This window comes from Scyliorhinus torazame, chromosome 24 (assembly GCF_047496885.1).
Source record: "Scyliorhinus torazame isolate Kashiwa2021f chromosome 24, sScyTor2.1, whole genome shotgun sequence".
NCBI classification, from domain to species: Eukaryota; Metazoa; Chordata; class Chondrichthyes; order Carcharhiniformes; family Scyliorhinidae; genus Scyliorhinus; species Scyliorhinus torazame.
Window position 1 is genome coordinate 22,675,852 of NC_092730.1, and position 8,748 is coordinate 22,684,599.

The window sequence follows — 8,748 nt, forward strand, 5'->3', positions numbered from 1 at the left end:
ATTGGAAAAAATGAATTGGGTACTCTAAATAATTTTTTTTTTTTTAAAGAGGGGATTGAATCGAGGCGTTCGAAATCATGAGGGGGATTTGGATGGAGGAAATAAGGAGAAAGTGTTTCCCGGTTGGTGGAGGGTGGGTAACCAGAGGGGGGGGGGGACGACGACACACTAATGAGCTAGCACGGGCTTGATGGGGTGAAAGGCCTATTTTGTGTGCACCATTCTGTCTCGATCTGTAACCCACCCCGCCGACCTGTTCGCATTGGACACACGCCTTCAGTCCTGGCAGTGAGGGGGATTAAACTGACAGGTCCCAGGTGGGCTGAATGGCCCTCGATGGGCCGAATGGCCTTCTCTCTCTCTCTCCCCCCCCCCCCCCCCGGCCCTGTGCTGTAACAATTCTGAGACTCTGTGAAACTCTGGCCCTACTGAGTCACGGGGAGGGGGAGGGAGGAGTGCCAACAGAGATCAGGGGTGAGAGACGGCGGGGGGGGGGGGGAGAGAGAGAGAGAGAGAGTGGCAGACAGACTGAAAGAGATAGGGGGAGAGACAGGCCACGAGAGCCGGGGACAGAGAAAGAGTGGCAGAGGGAGACGAAGACAGAGAGAAGGAAGGAGAGAGAGAGACAAAAGAGAGGAAGTCAGAGTGAAGGGAGAGAGACAGAGAGAAGGAAAGAGGGAGGGAGAGAAAGACAGAGAAGGAAGGAGAGAGAGACAGAGAGGAGGAGAGAGTGAGAAGGAAGAGAAAGATGAAGAAGGGAAAGACAGGGGGGGGCGGCGGGGGGGGGAAGAGAGAGAGACTAGGGGGAAGGTAAAGACAGAGGGGAGAGAGAGATTAGGGGGAAGGTAAAGACAGGGGGGGAGAGAGAGAGAGACAGGGGGAAGGTAAAGACAGAGGGGAGAGAGAGAGAGACAGGGGGAAGGTAAAGACAGAGGGGAGAGAGAGAGAGAGAGACTAGGGGGAAGGTAAAGACAGGGGGGGAGAGAGAGAGAGAGAGAGAGACTAGGGGGAAGGTAAAGACAGGGGGGGAGAGAGAGAGAGAGGGGGAAGGTAAAGACAGAGGGGGGAGAGAGAGAGAGAGAGAGACTAGGGGGAAGGTAAAGACAGGGGGGAGAGAGAGAGAGAGGGGGAAGGTAAAGACAGAGGGGGGAGAGAGAGAGAGAGAGAGACTAGGGGGAAGGTAAAGACAGGGGGGAGAGAGAGAGAGAGAGAGAGACTAGGGGGAAGGTAAAGACAGGGGGGGAGAGAGAGAGAGAGGGGGAAGGTAAAGACAGAGGGGGGAGAGAGAGAGAGAGAGAGACTAGGGGGAAGGTAAAGACAGGGGGGGAGAGAGAGAGAGAGGGGAAGGTAAAGACAGAGGGGGGAGAGAGAGAGAGAGAGAGACTAGGGGAAGGTAAAGACAGGGGGGGAGAGAGAGAGAGAGGGGGAAGGTAAAGACAGAGGGGGGAGAGAGAGAGACAGGGGGAAGGTAAAGGCAGGGGGGGGAAGAGAGAGAGACTAGGGGGAAGGTAAAGACAGAGGGGGGGGGAGAGGAGAGACAGGGGGAAGGTAAAGGCAGGGGGGGGGAGAGAGAGAGAGGGACAGGGGGAAGGTAAAGACAGGGGGGGGAGAGAGAGAGAGGGGGAAGGTAAAGACAGAGGGGGGAGAGAGAGAGACAGGGGGAAGGTAAAGGCAGGGGGGGGGAAGAGAGAGAGACTAGGGGGAAGGTAAAGACAGGGGAGAGAGAGAGAGAGACTAGGGGGAAGGTAAAGACAGGGGGGGGGAGAGAGAGACAGAGGGAAGGTAAAGGCAGGGGGGGGGAGAGAGAGAGGACAGGGGGAAGGTAAAGACAGGGGGGAGAGATAGAGAGACTAGGGGGAAGGTAAAGACGGGGGAGAGATAGAGAGACTAGGGGGAAGGTAAAGACGGGGGGGGAGAGATAGAGAGACTAGGGGGAAGGTAAAGACAGGGGGGGGGAGAGAGAGAGACAGGGGGAAGGTAAAGACAGGGGGGGGGAGAGAGAGAGAGACAGGGGGAAGGTAAAGACAGGGGGGGAGAGAGAGAGAGACAGGGGGAAGGTAAAGAGAGGGGAGAGAGAGAGAGACAGGGGGAAGGTAAAGACAGAGGGGGGAGAGAGAGAGAGACAGGGGGAAGGTAAAGGCAGGGTGAGAGAGCGAGAGAGAGACAGGGGGAAGGTAAAGACAGAGGGGGGAGAGAGAGAGAGACAGGGGGAAGGTAAAGACGGGGAGAGAGAGAGAGACAGGGGGAAGGTAAAGACAGAGGAGGGGGAGAGAGAGAGGGGGAAGTAAAGACAGAGGGGGGAGAGAGAGAGAGACAGGGGAAGGTAAAGTTGGGTGAGAGAGCGAGAGAGAGACAGGGGGAAGGTAAAGACAGAGGGGGGGAGAGAGAGAGAGACAGGGGGAAGGTAAAGGCAGGGTGAGAGAGCGAGAGAGAGACAGGGGGAAGGTAAAGACAGAGGGGGGGAGAGAGAGAGAGACAGGGGGAAGGTAAAGACAGAGGGGAGAGAGAGAGAGAGGGAAGGTAAAGGCAGAGGAGGGGGAGAGAGACATGGACAGTTGAAAGCGGTTATTAGTAATGGTGACCACGGCAACTATCATCATTATTTGGCCTGGTCTGGCCTACAGGTGACCCCACGGACACAGCAATGTGGTTGACTCTTAACAGGCCCTCTGAAACGGGCCTGGCAAAGCCTCTTGGGTTGGCCAACCTGCCACAAATACCACGCGGGACTGCAGCGGGTTCAAAATGGCAGCTGGCACCTGCCTCCCTCACCAGGGGCAATTAGGGATGGACAAGATACTGGGCCTATCGCCAGCGACGCGCACATCGCGGGGAAGAATAAATAGGACCGAATGGAGAAGTAGGCCATTCGGCCCATCGAGTCTGCTCCGCCATTTAATATGGTGACAATCCTCGACTCCACTTTCCCGCCTTATCCCCGTAACCCTCGATACCCTCACCGATTAAAAATCTCCCGGCCTCGGGCACAACGACCCGGCCTCTGCGGTAAAGAATTGCACAGACTGACTCCCTCTGGGAGAGGAAATTCCTCCCCGTCTCGGTCTGAAATGGGGCCACACCCTCTCTCCGAGATCACGCCCTCTGGTCCCAGACTCCCCCTCTTCAACATCTCCCTGTCGAGCGCTGCCAGCCATCTCCACCTCCACCATGAGGAGGAATTTCTTCAGCCAGAGGGTTGGTGGATCTGTGGGACTCTTTGCCGCAGAAGGCTGTGGAGGCCAAATCACTGAGTGTCGTTAAGACCGAGAGAGATAGGTTCTTGATTAATAAGGGGCTCAGGGGTTATGGGAGGAGGCAGGAGAATGGGGATGAGAAAATATCAGCCAGGATTGAATGACGGAGCACTGGGGTTAACTGGATTGATTTTCAGAGCTGGTGTAGATCCGAATACCCTCCAACGTTCTGCGATAACATGTGAAGCACGATAGCACAGTGGTTAGCACAATTGCTTCACAGCTCCAGGGTCCCGGGTTCGATTCCCAGCTTGGGTGACTGTCTGTGCGGAGTCCGCACCTTCTCTCTCTCCCCCCCCCCCCCCCGTGTCTGCGTGGGTTTCCTCCGGGCGCTCCGGTTTCCTCCCAGTCCCGAAAAGCCGTGGGTTAGGTGAATTGGACATTCTCAATTCTCCCTCTGTGTACCCGAACAGGCGCCGGAGTGAGGCGACTAGGGCTTTTCACAGGAACTTCATTGCAGTGTTAGTGTAAGTCTACTTGTGACAATGAAGATTATTATTATTCCTCCGGGAGCTCCAGTTTTCTCCCAGTCCAAAGATGTGCAGGTTGGGTGGATTGGCCGCGCTAAATTGCCCCTTAGTGTCCAAAGATGTGCAGGTTAGGTGGATTGGCCGTGATAAATTGCCCCTTAGTGTCCACAGATGTGCAGGTTAGGTGGATTGGCCATGATAAATTGCCCCTTAGTGTCCACAGATGTGCAGGTTAGGTGATTGGTCGCGCTAAATTGCCCCTTAGTGTCCAAAGATGTGCAGGTTAGGTGGATTGGCCATGATAAATTGCCCCTTAGTGTCCACAGATGTGCAGGTTAGGTGGATTGGTCGCGCTAAATTGCCCCTTAGTGTCCAAAGATGTGCAGGTTAGGTGGATTGGCCATGCTAAATTGCCCCTTAGTGTCCACAGATGTGCAGTTAGGTGGATTGGTCGCGCTAAATTGCCCTTAGTGTCCAAAGATGTGCAGGTTGGGTGGATTGGCCATGATAAATTGCCCCTTAGTGTCAAAGATGTGCAGGTTAGGTGGATTGGTCGCGATAAATTGCCCCCTTAGTGTCCAAAGACGTGCAGGTTAGGTGGATTGGCCACGCTAAATTGTCCCTTAGTGTCCAAAGATGTGCAGGTTAGGTGGATTGGCCGTGCTAAATTGTCCCTTAGTATCCAAAGATGTGCAGGTTAGGTGGATTGGCCGTGCTAAATTGTCCCTTAGTATCCAAAGATGTGCAGGTTAGGTGGATTGGTCGCGATAAATTGCCCCTTAGTGTCCAAAGATGTGCAGGTTAGGTGGATTGGTCGCGATAAATTGCCCCTTAGTGTCCAAAGACGTGCAGGTTAGGTGGATTGGCCACGCTAAATTGTCCCTTAGTGTCCAAAGATGTGCAGGTTAGGTGGATTGGCCGTGCTAAATTGTCCCTTAGTGTCCAAAGATGTGCCGGTTAGGTGGATTGGCCGTGCTAAATTGCCCCTTAGTGTCCAAAGATGTGCAGGTTAGGTGGATAGGCTGTGCTAAATTGCCCCTTAGTGTCCAAAGATGTGCAGGTTAGGTGGATTGGTCGCGCTAAATTGCCCCTTAGTGTCCAAAGATGTGCAGGTTAGGTGGATTGGTCGCGCTAAATTGCCCCTTAGTGTCCAAAGATGTGCAGGTTAGGTGGATTGGTCGCGATAAATTGCCCCTTAGTGTCCAAAGACGTGCAGGTTAGGTGGATTGGCCACGCTAAATTGTCCCTTAGTGTCCAAAGATATGCAGGTTAGGTGGATTGGACGTGCTAAATTGTCCCTTAGTGTCCAAAGATGTGCAGGTTAGGTGGATTGGCCGTGCTAAATTGTCCCTTAGTATCCAAAGATGTGCAGGTTAGGTGGATTGGCCGTGCTAAATTGCCCCTTAGTGTCCAAAGATGTGCAGGTTAGGTGGATTGGCCGTGCTAAATTGTCCCTTAAGTGTCCAAAGATGTGCGGATTAGGTGGATTGGCCATGCTAAATTGTCCCTTAGTATCCAAAGATGTGCAGGTTAGGTGGATTGGCCGTGCTAAATTGCCCCTTAGTGTCCAAAGATGTGCAGGTTAGGTGGATTGGCCGTGCTAAATTGTCCCTTAAGTGTCCAAAGATGTGCTAGTTAGGTGGATTGGCCGTGCTAAATTGCCCTTAGTGTCCAAAGATGTGCAGGTTAGGTGGATTGGCCGTGCTAAATTGCCCCTTAGTGTCCAAAGATGTGCAGGTTAGGTGGATTGGCCGTGCTAAATTGTCCCTTAAGTGTCCAAAGATGTGCTAGTTAGGTGGATTGGCCGTGCTAAATTGCCCTTAGTGTCCAAAGATGTGCAGGTTAGGTGGATTGGCCGTGCTAAATTGCCCTTAAGTGCCCAAAAGATGGGGTGGGGTTACTGGGTTATGGGGACAGGGTGGAGGTGTGGGCTTGAGTAGGGGTGCGCTTTCCAAGATCCGGTGTGGACTCGATGGGCCGAATGGCCTCCTTCTGCACTGTAAATTCTATGATTCTATGAAGCGGAGCGCTCCTCAGCAGAAAGATTAACGAAAGATGGGGCGACTGGATGGAAAGGTGGCGGGTGGGTGGGGGTGTTCTGTGCCGGCTGTACAGAGGTCACCTTGTGCGGGGAGGGGGGTGCACGAATACAATGTGTGGGAGCAAATGTTTTGTATCTGCCGCTGAGGGAACTTAACAATAGGGGCAATTTGACTACAATGGGGCGTGAGATAAGGCAGGTTGGTGGGCCTCCCTGATAAGGGGTCCTAATCAGTTTTAGGGGGGGGGGGGGTGGGGGGAGAAATCTCCCAACTCGGAACTGCCTCAGAGAACCAGGTTCCGAAAACGAGTCCGGAAACGGGAGCAGAGTGGTCCGCACTGTTGATTCACTGCGCCAAGGACCTGGGTTCGATTCCCGGGCTTGGGTCACTGTCTGTGCGGAGTCTGCGCGTTCTCCCCCCCGTGTCTGCCTGTGTTTCCTCCGGGCGCTCCGGTTTCCTCCCACAAGTCCCGATAGGACGTGCTCGTTAGTTGAATTGGACATTCGGAATTCTCCCCCTCGGTGTACCCGAACAGGCGCCGGAGTGTGGCGACTGGGGGCTTTTCACAGTCACTTCATTGCCGTGTTTCAAAAAAAAAAATATTTAGAGTGCCCAATTCAATTTAGATTACACAATTTATCGCGGCCAATCCACCCAGCCTGCACATCTTTGGGTTGTGGGGGCGAAACCCACGCAGACACGGGGAGAATGTGCAAACTCCACACGGACAGTGACCCAGAGCCGGGATCGAACCCGGGACCTCGGTGCCGTGAGGCAGCAGGGCTAACCACTGGGCCGCCCTCCTTCATTGCAGTGTCAATACTTGTGACAATAATAAAGATTATACACTGTCTATTATTAAGGCTTGGAGGCAGCAAAGACGTGTTCGCAGTCTCGAGGTGCAGGGAAGACGACAGGGATAGACATGAACAGACTTGTCTTTGCATCGCTGAAGCTCCCCGTCACACCGGCTTTGAAAAAGGCAACTGCACACACCGTAGATCAGAAAGGGAAGGCTCCGAATGCCCAGCTCCCAGTGTAAACAAGTCTCCAGAATACCGGGAGGTGCTAATGGGCCGTCAAAACACACAGTCTGAGGAGAACAATGGATAGAAGCAACTGAGGGATAAAACCCAATGTAGATGCAAATGTCGACATCCCCTGGCAGCTAACGTGCTGCTAATTACATCAGTTAATGATTAGAGGAGGCCCCCAAATCAGCCTGCGTTGGACAGAATCATTGGATTCCCTACAGTGCAGGCCATTCAGTCCATCGGGTCTGCACCGACCCTCCGAAAGAGCACCCTAACCCCCCCCCCGCCCTATTCCCTAATCCCACCTAACCGTTGGACACTAAGGGACAAATTCAGCGGGAGTGGCGACATCTGAGGAGAGAATGAAGGTTCTGAGTCCAGTGTGATTCATCTTCAGAGTTCTTACGCTCTTGGGTGTCCTCAAAGTCTGCCATCCCTGTCCAAAAACCGCAACACCAACCTCCCCATCCTTAGACAGAGAATTCTCAACCTGTTTTCCAAATCCCTCCGGGGCCTCCCCTTACTCTGCCACCTCGTCCGGCACTCGGGAGGTCCAGAAGCAGGGTTAGCGTTGCCGAACTTGCTTCATTATTATTGGGCGGCGACTGTGGACAAGGTGCGGCGGTGGTGGGAAGGAGAAGGGGTAGAGTGGGTTCGGATGGAGGAGGAATCTTGTGAGGGGTCTAGTTTGAGGGCTATGGTGACGGCAGCTTTGCCAATGGCTCCGAGTAGGGAGCTCGGTGGTGCAGTCCACGGTGAAGATATAGAACTTAGAACAGTACAGAACAGAACAGGCCCTTCGGCCCTCGATGTTGTGCCGAGCTTTGTCCGAAACCAAGATCAAGCTATCCCACTCCCTGTCATTCTGGTGTGCTCCATGTGCCTATCCAATAACCGCTTGAAAGCTCCTAAAGTGTCCGACTCCACGATCACAGCAGACAGTCCATTCCACACCCTAACCACTCTCTGAGTAAAGAACCTACCTCGGACATCCCTCCTATATCTCCCACCCCGAACCTTATAGTTATGCCCCCTTGTAACAGCTACATCCACCCGAGGAAATAGTCTCTGAACGTCCACTCTATCTATCCCCCTCATCATCTTATAAACCTCTATTAAGTCACCTCTCATCCTCCTTTGCTCCAAAGAGAAAAGCCCTAGCTCACTCAACCTTTCCTCATAAGACCTACCCTCCAATCCAGGCAGCATCCTGGTAAATCTCCTTTGCACCCTTTCCAATGCTTCCACATCCTTCCTATAATGAGGTGACCAGAACTGCACACAATACTCCAAATGTGGTCTCACCAGGGTCCTGTACAGTTGCAGCATAACCCCACGGCTCTTAAACTCAAGCCTCCTGTTAATAAACACTAACGCACTATAAGCCTTTTTCACGGCTCTATCGATATGGAATCAGTTGAGGAGGCATTTTAGGGTGGAAGGGGTGTCGGTGCTAACGCCACTGTGCGAGAATCATGGGTTTGAGCCGGGGGGGGGGGGGGGGGTGGATAGTGTATACAGGAGGTGGAGGGAAGTGGGGCTGGTCAAGGTGAGGGATTTGTATTTGGAGGAAGGGTTCGCCAGTCTGGAGGAGCTAAGGGAGAGGGTAGAGCTGCCGAGGGGGAGCGAGTTCAGGTATCTACAGGTTAGGGACTTTGCACGAAAGGTCTGGAAGGGGTTCCCTAGATTGCCGGGATACACCCTGCTGGAGCGACTGCTGCTTCCGTATGTGGAAGGGGAGGGAAGAATTGGGGATGTATTATAAGTGGCTGGGGGAGCAGGGAGGTGAAGATCAAGGAGAAATGGGAAGCGGAATTGGGAATGGAGATCAATTGGGGAGTATGGAGTGAGGCACTGCGCAGGGTAAACGGGACCTCCTCTTGTGCAAGGATGAGCCTGATACAGTTTAAGGTGGTGCACAGGGTGCATTTGACTCGGGCGAGAATGA